Raw genomic sequence first — 12316 nt, 5'->3', positions numbered from 1 at the left:
CCACTCACCTTGTAATGGGGCGGTAAATCCGCCATCCACCATGGTGTAAACCTAGTTTACACCATGGTGGTAAAGTTGGTGCACTTAGCACCTCAGTTGTAATGAGGGCCAAAGTGTGTTTACCACTGCCAATACAAAAGACCAAAACAATTGGGTAATGCGTGTTTCTTTTAAATTAACACAATGCATGGTCTTGATGGAAAGGGCTGTTGTAGAGGCACAAACCTGTTTGGCGGATAGATCTCTGACTCTACACCAGCCCGTCATAGCCTTCAGTAGCCCCATGCTATTTACAAGGACCCCAAGCCGTTGAGACCAATGGCACTGCTGCAGACAAATACAAATGACTGAACTCAGGATTTGGTGGCGCGAAAATATCAGAACCAAGGGTGGCTGTGTGGAGTGGTTTTGCACTGCGAAGATCAGGATCAGTTTACGTATTACAGTGACTCGGGTCCTTTGGAATGAGAGGAATCCCGGTTATTCACACAGGCATTTCTGCATTCTGAATACCTCAGCAGCGAACACAACTGGGAACTGAAAAGAGGGACTTGTATATTTAGCTCTGATGAGTCACCTCGGCATGACAGGATTCCCAACAGCCACAAATACACGTGCTGTTTTCTTATTATCCGCTATATCAGCTATACTCATAAAGGATGGGATGGCTATTTTCAGCTTATGATAGAATGGTGACGGGGTTATATGAAAGAGAGAGGAAACATCAGCCCGGAGGTACCTGTTACACTGTCTCTTTAAGAGACAGAAGTCGAGTCACGTGGGCCGGCCACGTGAAGCGGGACGTTGCGTGGGAGGACCGCCCCACGGCAGGCAGTTAGAAGTTGTATTTAAATAAACGAAGACGTGTTTCCTAACCTCGGTGTGCCTGTCCTTATTGCAGAGGCCTCCAGGGCCTAACAACTGGCGACGAGGCGTTTTCCAGGGCCGCCGAGTCCTCCTCCTCCTCCTCCTCCTCGCCGCCCACGGCGCCATCCGAGCTCTGCAGTGCGCGTCGGGTGCCGACAAGCCCAGCCTGCGAGCGCCCGCCTCCTCCTCCACTCCGGATCTCACGAGACGCCGATCCCGGCTCACCGGCAACCCACCCCGAGGTGCCCACGACACAGGAAGGGCGCGGGTGCGGTCCACAAAAAAAAAAAAAAAAAAAAAAAATTTTTTTTTTGTGCGTGTTGTAAATTCAAAACGAACTCTCCACGTGCGCCACAGAGACAAGCCTGACCCCAGGCCCAACTCCACGGGGGCTCCAGCGGCTAACCTGATCCCAGGCCCAGCCCAGCAGCAGACCCAGGCCCAGGCACCCACCAGCACGCCTAACCCAGGCCCGGCCCCCACAGCCGGAGACCGACGTCGAGGATACGTCCACCAGCGAGATCCCCCAGATCCGGAACCATTACCAACGGACCCGAGAGACTCGCTGTGGTCACCCCCGAGATTCTTGGCTCGCCCAGGAGGGAGGATAGTGCAAGAGCTGGAAGATGATCCAGGAGAAGCCGCAAACGGTCGACCCCATCGGGTCGTGAAGAAACCGATGCGCCTAGTTGAAGAATGTTAATGTTGTTGTTGTTGTAAGGACATTTGTCCGGGGGTGTTGTTACACTGTCTCTTTAAGAGACAGAAGTCGAGTCACGTGGGCCGGCCACGTGAAGCGGGACGTTGCGTGGGAGGACCGCCCCACGGCAGGCAGTTAGAAGTTGTATTTAAATAAACGAAGACGTGTTTCCTAACCTCGGTGTGCCTGTCCTTATTGCAGAGGCCTCCAGGGCCTAACAGTACCTGGCTCATTTTAGCTTCTGCTACTGTGACCCAGGAAGCCAGCGGGCATTTATGCTGCAGAGCACGCAGGAGATACACAGGGTGCAGGAAGTCTGGGAATTGGTGACCAGTCTAGATGCATCGTGTCTCTGAGACCAGGAAGCAGAATGGGGAGGGGTGTGGTGCTGCAAGTCATTACTCATTAAAAGGGATACTTCTGACTGGTGCAGGGACAGATCCTGAGAGCTGTGTGAATTTACCTGAAGTTGAAAATAATGACAGCTGGGTCTGTCATTGGAAAATACCCTGTGTGGGGTCTCATGTTGAGTGACTAATTGTCTGGAGCTGCTGGCGGGACCTGTGAGGAATCTGTGCTATCTGGAGTCACGTCGATCCCTGGCAAGGACTGAGACTACCCCTGCTGCGCATTGATTGAACGCAAGCCCTGTGTTTACTAATCAGATTAGCAGTTGATTTCAAGAACCTCCCTGGCTTAGATTAAGGTGAATTGCTTTTTAATTTCAAACTAGACATGCATACGATTTGGGGTATTTTAAGACCTGTGTTTCACTGTATTGGGTTTCGTATTTGTAAAAATGTACAGTTTTGGGGCCTGGGGAATTGGGCTCTGTCTGGGGTGCATTAGCTTTTGAAGTGCCATGTCTGTGCCAGTATTTAACAATTAAATCTGTGGTTTAAATTATATTTGGGCCTTTTGTTTAAAATTTGTTTTGACTTGAGAAATATTTAGAATGCATTTATTGTAAAGAGCAAAGACACATATGATACTGAAATTACTGGTACTGCATACCCTTTTTGAGGCAGTCTGGTTAAATATGTTTATAGTGTGTAGTGGCACAACACGTGTTTAGTGGCACAGCGAGTAGAGCACTCGCTTTGACATCAGTGCAGATCCTGCTAACGCAGGTTCAAATTCTGGCAGGGCCACACTCAGCCTTTCATCCTTGAGGTCGATAAATGAGCACCACACACCCTGGGTAATAATAAGCAGCGCTCAGATACCTGAGGGTTTGTAGCGCTATATAAATGCGAAATTATTGTTATTTATTTTAGAAGTCGGTCTCAGGTGCTGTGTTCAGCCCAAGGCTTTTCATGTCAGCTAGAATTACTCAAAGGTGATGAACAGGCACAGACAAAATTGGGTCTGCAAAAGTCATATGTGGCAGAGATGGACTGCATCTTTGAATTGTAGTGTGTGAGATCACAGAAGCAGTACTACTGGAAGCAGAGCTTATGTTGTAGAACTGTTTTGAGATTTTGTCTATAGCACTTGATAATAGGTTATAATAGTTTACAGGAAGTATAAGTGGTTATGGGGTGGTCACACAATCAATCAACATTTAATCAAAATGTACTTAATGTGTTAAAAGACCACACTTAAAAGATGGCCAATTATTGTAGAATTTAAAACAATTAAAATCACACATATGCAATTCTAAAATAACAAGGAAGGCCCGTTAAATAGAAAGAAAACAGGCTCTACTTTTCAACACCGGTCAATGTGCATTCTAAATCGTATAATTGATCTAAGAGGAAGGTGTTCTACAAATGGACATGCCTTTACACACATGCTTTCTCTTTAATTGAGAGAAATCTAAACCGAGCACGCCCTCAATCTGAACTTCAAAACTTTGATATTAAAGCTTGGAAAGTATGTGGTCCAATTTATAGAGTGGGGTAAAATCCTAACTTCACTATTCACCCAAAGTGTGTGTTCCCGTGCAATTATTTAAGTGACAATGATTTAACTGTAAACAATGGGGGGTCTTATTTCAAATAATGTGAACTCTACAACTTGCACCCCCAGCAGAGATGACATTTTAGAGCAAAATGCAATCTTTGCAGGGGCCCAAATCCTCCCCAAATCAAGGAGTAAGATCCTGCATTGCACACACATGCACACACGTGCACACACCATATTCCTGCAAATATGTTTCTTCTAGCTTGCGTGGTGCTACTGATTGTAAAATATTCAAAGCAGCATTTCGCTCATTGATCACAGATTGATTATGACCTGATGTGACACTCTTGGGGTTGTTATGTATGAAAGCGGCAGGGTTTTGTGAAATTCCATTTTTCCCAGGCCATATGTGATGGGATTAGAGGTTTTATCAAAGATCACTACATTGAACTTGATTTGCCGGCACTTACGTTACAATATGTTGTGTATTGCTGCGGATGGAAAATTGTATCCAAATATTTTAAAGAGGTGATTGGAGGTGTGTAAAAGATGGCTTCTTTCAAGTTCCCATTTCTGTGCCAGTTCATGTTTATGTTTTAGCTAATGTCCAATCAGGGTTGTTGTACTCATTTTGTATTTCCAAGTATGCATTACAATTTACATTATTTGTTATGCGTGTGTAAAGTGATACAATTTATATTATTTTGGTGCGAGCAAAGCAGTGAAAAACATATGGAATCTGCGTGCAAGGGAATCTCACAGATTAAGGACTCATCTTTTACATGTTGAAGCTTAAATGGGGTTGCTAGGGCGAACATCGCTTCATCTGTTTATTGTGAGATACCATGTAATAGCCTTTTTAAAATACAGTTTTAACTCGAGCCGTGTCTCGCACAACACAGACACCCGAAGCTGAGGGGCTTTGTGAACCCCCAATTCCGACAGGCCATGCACAGTGGGATTCAAGTATGTGTCAAAGATCACACATTTTGATGAAGCATTGTAGCTGAAATTCTTTCACAAAAACTGATTGGAATGTCAATTTGTTTTAAGGGGGCAAGTGTTACATTGGATTTGAGATATGGGTGCTTGCATTACAATATGTTGTGTTTTGCTGCAGATGGAAAATTGTATCTGAATATTTCAAAGAGGTGATTGGCAAAGTGTATAATATATCCTGTTCTGATGCTACATTCTCTTTGCATTTATTTAGAGATACCATGTATTCCAACAGCTGGATGGCGCTGAAGGCAGACCCAGAAGAAATGGAATTTGGACCCCGACAACTAGTAGCCATTGGATTTATGGACATTTGTAGATCTGATTCAAAACGCCTCTGATGGGGTTGAATGTTTTTTTCCAATTCGGCAAAGGCATTGCTGGATTGAGCCCCGCAGAAATGGTTGATCGCGTGCCTGGGACCCCAACACAATGGAGGTGCTCTACAGATTCAACAAGGGACATTGCTGGATTGGGGCCCCTAGCAAGGGTTGATGGAGTGGCTGGGACCCAAAGCAATTGAGTTGTTCTTCAGATCCAGCAAGGGGCATTGCTGGATTGGGGCCCCTGGCAAGGGTCAATGGAGTGGCTGGGACTCCAATGAGACATTATGGTTTCTTCACTGTCCCCGCATTGGTCCATTGCAACCATTACCTTGGAAATGGCCCAACAAACGGACGCCTAACCGGGAACCTGGGAGACCACGGCAACCCCCCATATTCTACCAGCGCAAGGGGCCAGGCAATGGGGGTGACACATTTAACACATGTCCAGCCCTGGAACACTACAGAGGGTGGCCTGGTTTCATACCCTGACCATGGACTGGCGCCCCCCACCACAATGGTGCTGGTGGCTTTTACAGGGTCTTTAAATGCTCAAACTTCTTTTGCCTGTGTGGGGATGGGGGCCCTGGTATTACCAGCACCATCATGCACGCCTACCACTGGTTTGGGGCTGAAATGTTGCTTTAAAAGTGTACAGCCGTAGGCCAGGTGTGCGCTGAAGCAGGAGCTGGGATGTGGCGATGTAAATTCTGAATGTTCCAAGAGGCTAAAGTCACAGCACAATGTTGAAAATGTCTCGGGAGGATAGCTCAGGGGCAATGTGCTTATCTGGGAAGCAAGATGACACAGAGCAACAAATGTTCGATACTGAGTCCGTGCTTAGAAACCACTAGGTATCTGTAAGCACGTCATAAATAACCAATTATTATTATTATTATTATTATTATTATTATTATTATTATTATTATTATTATTATTATTATTATTATTATGATATATCCTGATGTTGTAAGATAGACACGGTGCAGTGGGTCCCAACTACGTCTAAAGAAATATGGTCCCAAGAGCGAGACATGGGCTGTTACACCAGAGCAGAAGGGGCAGGAATTACAAACTGATGTGTTCAGCAGGGGATCGTCATCAGTGATGTTGTCATGATTAGCGATGATGTAGCGACGATGAAGGCATTGCAGCATCTTATCCAGTATTAACTAATCCTGAAAATGTAACTGTTGCTACTTCTGAAGGTGGGGATAATGCTTTCAGCTGCACAGCTGTCAATAGTTTAGATAGCCCTACTAATGCACCAGTGAACCCTGTCAGCAACTCGCCTGTACATCTTCCATCTAGACAGCAGGGTGAACTTGCACTGCCTCGGTATGAAGACTTTAGTGTGGTGGTGAATGAGGGGTGTGAGAGGGGTGGGGGGTGCGTGCAACCATATTTTACCCCTGTTAACCATATTGACACAGAGAATGAGTTTGGTTCACTGATGGTCAGTCTGCAGGGGGATGTGTTACAATCCAGTGCCAGGCCGCCCCTCCCCTGGAGCTTTCAGACACTGCACCCATTAGATGCTATACAGCCCTAGAGACATTTCTTAATGACCCCTCTACGAATGTATATAATGACACTGATGTTGCATGTGAAGGTATTCCTGTGAATGCATTTGATACCTCACAGGTTGATCCTATTGATGCTCAAGATGTTGTCATTGTTAATGTTGTCAGTACCAATGAAACAGGTGCATTTATAGATGCTGCTGACACAAAAGATGTTGGCATCATTAATATTGTCACTGTTGATGCTCAAGAGGGGGGGTGAATAATGAGGAAGAGGGGTACAATGTTGGTGTGATTAACATTTCAAATGACCATGTGGCAACTGACGGTATTCCAACCGATGTGTCTGATGTCTGCCATGAGTTTACAGCCCCATCACGCACTCACAGCGATACACCCATTGAAACACATCCTAGCAACCCCCTCCCAATTATGGATATTGATACTGCTGGTACAACTGAACAGAAGGGTGATATTTCTGTACATGTATTTATTTATTTATTTATTTAGTTATTTAAATAGCGCACCTAACCCTAAGGCATCTGGGTTCTTTTCTTACATAGGACGTTACAACAGTTAACATGGTTACGTATGTACACGACAAGTTACTCATTTACATTTACAGTTTTGTTTATATTAATTATCTACATTCTTTACATAGTTGATTGAGGTCATCTCCCATGGTACTTATGACAGTGCAATATATACAAAGATAATGTGAATAGTTTAGTTATTCAGACATTCAGACATTGGGTGAAGAGGTGTGTTTTATGTTTCCGGAAGGTCCAGAAGGAGTCTTGGGCCCTAAGTTTGACTGGCAAGGTGTTCCATTGTTTACTAGCTATTGTGGGAACGCGGCTGCCACCCACTTTCTGTAGGTTAAATCCTGGCATGGCCAGGCAGTGCATGTAGGCTGTTCTTGTGGGTCTATCACGATAAGGTTTAGAGATTTTGTCTGACAAGTATAATGGGGCCGACTGGTGGAGACATTTGTGAGTCATAGTGAGGTTTTTGAGCGTGATACGGTCTTGTACTGGTAGCCAGTGGACTTTCGGTCTAGTTGAGGAGATGTGTGTAGTTATAGGGATATTGAGAGAAGCTCTCAGTGCATTGCTTTGCAATACTTGAAGTTTTCTGATGATGTGGTTCTTGGTCCCGGCATATAGGACGTTACAGTAGTCAAGGCGAGTCAGGATGAGGGCTCTAGCCAGGGTGATGCAGCAGTACGGCGACAGGAACAGTCTACATGCATTAATAGGTTTTCATCTGTAGGCTTTTGTTGATGAGGTTGCATTTACTTGTTTTGACAAAGTGAGTGAGGAGTCCAGGTAGAAGCCTAGGGTTTTAACCTCATTGGAGACTTTGAAGATATTACCATCAATGTTAAAGGATTTGTAGGAGTCCTTTAATTTGGATAGCCAAAGTTGTGATTCTATGAGGAGCAACTCGATCTTATCATCATTCAGGCACAGTCCGTGATGAGCCATCCATGCTTGAATCGTAAGGTAGATGGCATTAAGTGTGGCAGTGTCAGTGTCATGATCACCAGTGATAGGGATGAGGAGTTGTGTGTCATTTGCATAATTAGTGTAGGTAACACCCAAATCGTTCAAGCGGTCAAATAGAGGTTTGGTGAAAATATTATACAACGTTGGGGAGACGCATGACCCTTGGGGTACTCCACATGTAACCGCTGTAGGGTGGGCTTCGGACTTAGGGGAGAAGACTCTCATTGTTCTATCTGTTAAGAAGGACTTTATCCATTGTGTGGCGTTAGGTGAGAAATTAGCTGCTGAGGCCAGGTTTATGCATAGGATATTATGGCCCACAAGATCAAACGCAGCTGAGAGGTCCAATAGGATAAGAAGGGCTAGTTTTCCCTTATCTTTTAATTCGTCCATTTGGATTTTTAAATCCAGAAGGCCTATTTCTGTCCCATGTCTAGGGCAGAATCCGGACTGACGTAACCCTAGAAGGATATTGGTTTCCAGGTACTTTTGAATTTGGAGATATGCTACACTGTCTAGTATTTTAGTAAGAAGGGCACTGTTGTGTTTGGGCGGTAATTAGTCGGTATGTTTGGGTCAAGTGTGGGCTTCTTTAGTAGGGGGGAGCACCCACACGCTTTTTAGGTCTGTCAGGACACAATTGTTTCATAACAAGGCATTGATGAGGTTCATGATGAGTGGAATCAGTTGTGGTGCGCAGTCTTTGATGACTGCAGCCGGACATGGGTTGCCTTGGCACCTTGAGGGTTTAAGGCTTGAGATAATATACAGGACTTATGGGTTTGTGACCTCAGGAAATTCAAATTGAGGGAGTATATTGTTGGCTGTGACGTTCGGGAGCTTGATAGTTGGCTCAGTTGTATGGACTAGATTTGTTTTGGTTGTAATTTTAGATTGAAGTAGTAGTGTACTTTTATCTAGAAGAGAATTCTTGATATTGGAGCACCAGTTAGTATCCTTATTGTAGCTTTCTGCTTGGGGGACTTGAGATTCTAATTCTCTGAGGATAGAGAAGAGTTCTTTACTTTTAAACTTAGCCTTGTTGATTCTTTTGTCAGGAGGACCTCTTGTTTGTCCTCATGGGCCGCTTTAGTGAATTTAAGTTTGTTTTGTTCATTAAGTGTTTTTTTCCAGTGCGATTCTGCTCTTCTCTTAGCCTTTCTTAGTTCTTTTAAGGCAGGGGTGAACCACCTGTTTAAATGTGCCAGTTGTTTAGCTTTGTGGGTGGACAGAGGAGCTAGCTTGTCTATTGCTGTGAGTACCGTTTCATTATACTGTTTTGTCATTAAGGTAGGGTTATTTTAAGTGCCATTTTCGGGAGCTAGTATTGGTAGCAGAAGAGGTAGCAGGCTATCGGGTGTGATGTTCTGTTTATTTCTTGTTGGGGCTGCCGGTGCCAATTGTGGACAGTTGATTGGGCCTGACTTAGTATCGATGTTAAAAGTTATAAGGTGGTGGTCCGACCAAGGACAGGCCGAGTTTGAGGTGATGACAGAGTTACAGTTCAGGTCTGCTATCCAGTCTAAGCTGCGTCCTTTTACATGTGTAGGGGTTTGGATGTTGTGTGAGAAGCCTAGTGCTGATATCTTGTTAGCAAGGGATAAGTGCATTTTTGTCTAGCGGGTCGTTAAGACCTACATTGAAATCACCCATGATAATGGTTTGGGATTTTGGTTTAGAATTGGATGAGAGGAGCTGGGTTACATCATTTACAAAGTTGAGTACAGGCCCTGGTGGTCTGTATATCAGGTGGATATTCAAGGTAGTGGTTGTGGTGAAATCCATTTTTACTTATAGTAGTTCCCCTGAAGGGTTAGCTGTGTTAGAGGTTTCTCTCATGTTCATGGTATTTCTAGGTATAATGGCTACACCTCCCCCTTTGGCAGCTAGTCTGTCCATTCTGCAAATTGAGTAGTCATTTGGAACAGCTAGGGCAAAGGCTGGTCCTGCTGCTGCATGGAGCCATGAATTGGTGATCGCTAGGAAGTCAAGGTTATGTGATGTGATGATGTCTGCAATATCTAGTACATCGGCTGGTAGAGACCTGGCATTGATAAAGGTACCCTGGATGTTATAATTGAGTACACGTTTCCTCATGCTAAGTGTCGCTGAAGGTGTGATGCACTGATTAAGTGCACTTACTCCGGTTGAGTCAGTGTTGAATCTAGGAGTGGGACCAGGAGTATTACACAGGAAGTCAAGCTTGTCTTTGGGGTTAGTAGTGTGGTATTTTTTAGAGGTTAACCAGGTACAAATTGTTCTGATTGAAAGGAGTAGGTTCCTTCTTACGATAGTTATGTCAGTGGTGCTGAACGAGTCTCGTTTGAGCTTGGTTCGAGAAGCTAATTTGTTGTTTCTCTCGGTAAGTAGGCAAGGGCGACTATGACTATAGGAGATTTCTGAATTCCATTTGTATAGCTTGTTATTTATACTATTGCCTATTGCTCCTTAGCCCTGTCTCAAGATCATATTTATTCACTGGTTGGCGAGCGCCAGTTGGCTGGATGAAGCTCGAGTCCGGATGGTGGAGGGGCGTGGAAAGGGATTGCCCTAGAGTGATCCTAGTCTGGGCCATTGCAGAGGTCACATAGTTGTAATGGTTCATTAGGGAGGTAGTAATGTTAGCTAGTGAGGCTGCCATATATTGTATTCTAGTGTGGCTGGTATGGCCTAGTGTTGGAGTTACTTCTGTCTACCTTGAATAGTCTAAATTTGATACAGTGTTTAGTCAATTTAGGGTCAGTCACTGGCTGAAGGTTGCCAATTTCGCTTAGCGAGTTGTGGCTCAAGGCATAATAGTACCTACAACTTTTAAGTTGTTTTAGGTGATGGTTAGTGTGTCTCTGTGGTATTCATTTTCATGTAGGTGGTCAAACTGTGGTCTAGGCTATGTTCTAGCTAGGAAGTTACGCAATTGTGCAATTACGCATTACCAGCGGTGGTGGAGAACGGGTCACAGACTAGCAAAAAACAATTTTGCTTGGCCAAATGTGGCGAGCAGTGAGTGGGCAATTCATATCACAGGCTAACAAGAAACAATTCTGCTTAGACAAAGGTGGTGAGCAGTGGGCAATTAATATCACAGGCTAACAAGAAACTATTTTGCTTAGCCAAGGGTGGCGAGCAGTGGGCAATTAATATCAAAGGCTAACAAGAAACAATTTTGCTTAGCCAATGATGGCAAGCAGTGGGAAATTAACATCACAGGCAACAAGAAACAATTTCGCTTAGCCAAGGGTGGAGAGCAGTGTGCAATTAACATTACAGGGTAAGAAGATATAATTTTGCTTTGTCAAAGGTGGCAACAATGGTCAGTATAACACCACGTGAGCTACTGGCATCATCTGGTGATTGCACAGGTAATAGTAATTGAGTATTTTGATGTTCACCAGACAGATCCTACTAATACGCATGAGCTGGGAGTCAGTAATATTGTCAGTGAAACAGGTGCATGTATGGGTGACAATGCAGACACTGAAAATGGAGGTGGTAATGATGTGGGGGTGGGGCTCAATGTTCGTATTTTTAACATTTCAAATGACCTCAGTGCTAGTATTATTATCATAGATGATTCTGAGGGTATATGCAAGTATACAACTGTTATCAAAAAGAATACAAATAAAAAAGACCCCGATATTGTGCGAAAGAGTTGTAAAAATCATATAGGGCCCTCACTATGAAACAAAGTTATAAGAAAATGCTTACCGTTGTAAAAAGTTTAAAGGCTTACTGCAAGAGTAAGGAAATTGTGCAATCTGTTGTCCGGGGCACTTTTGAACATGTGGAAGGGGTGTTTTTTATCGGCAGGAACTTGTGAGCCAGCCACAGGAGTGCAGTCCGATACCACAGTAGCCAGGGTTCCAAGTATTGAACATAATAGAATAACCAGCGTGGGGCATTATGAGGCACCTTGTGGAACATCTACAGGGGCGCAGCCTGATACTGTGCTAGACATGCCCCAAAATGTTGAATACAGCACACTAACCCCTGAGGTCCCCAGGGATTGAGAAAATCATACCACAACCGCTATCCCGCAGATACCCGATGGGCCTAGTACAGCAATAGCTGATTCTAACTCAGCCAGCCCCCAGTCAATACACCTGCCCCAGAAATATCCCAGTTATCAACATACCTGGTGGCTGCAAAGACTTATGATGAGCAACTAGCAGACACCCGCAAACCAACCCTATTAGAAAACAGAAAAAACAACTCAAGCACGAGCACCCAGCCCCTGGTGACCTGGGGGTGCGAGTAAAATTAAAAACACAGCCACTGTCAAAGACATTGTTACAGATGGGGTGATTGTCCAGAGCAGGGGTGGGTATCTGTTTCAGCAGAGCCCTAAAGACACGGCACAGTATTTAAAATGGGGCAGGTCTTGTGCTCAGAAGCATCGGTTATTTAAAATCCTAAAAAAGACCCGGTTAGTTATGTCCAGCCACAATCAGCCTAGCACACCACAGGCACCGACCCCGCCAGGCAGCAGAGGTT

At 44.5% G+C, this 12316-nt stretch overlaps 1 long non-coding RNA gene across 1 annotated transcript in view; it reads left to right on the top strand.

The window, feature by feature from the left end:
• LOC138581152 (uncharacterized) overlaps positions 1–11471 on the top strand; it is a 358284-nt gene extending 346813 nt beyond the window's left edge. Inside the window, exon 2 of the long non-coding RNA XR_011304453.1 lies at positions 4686–11471. This is a non-coding gene — a long non-coding RNA (uncharacterized lncRNA). The remainder of the gene's footprint in view (positions 1–4685) is intronic.
• Positions 11472–12316: the final 845 nt, after the last annotated feature.

The sequence above is a fragment of the Ambystoma mexicanum genome, chromosome 3p (genome assembly GCF_040938575.1).
Source record: "Ambystoma mexicanum isolate Mex_15411 chromosome 3p, UKY_AmexF1_1, whole genome shotgun sequence".
Classification (NCBI taxonomy): domain Eukaryota; kingdom Metazoa; phylum Chordata; class Amphibia; order Caudata; family Ambystomatidae; genus Ambystoma; species Ambystoma mexicanum.
Note: the sequence above shows the minus strand (reverse complement) of the source record. Positions and strands in the feature narration are given on the sequence as shown.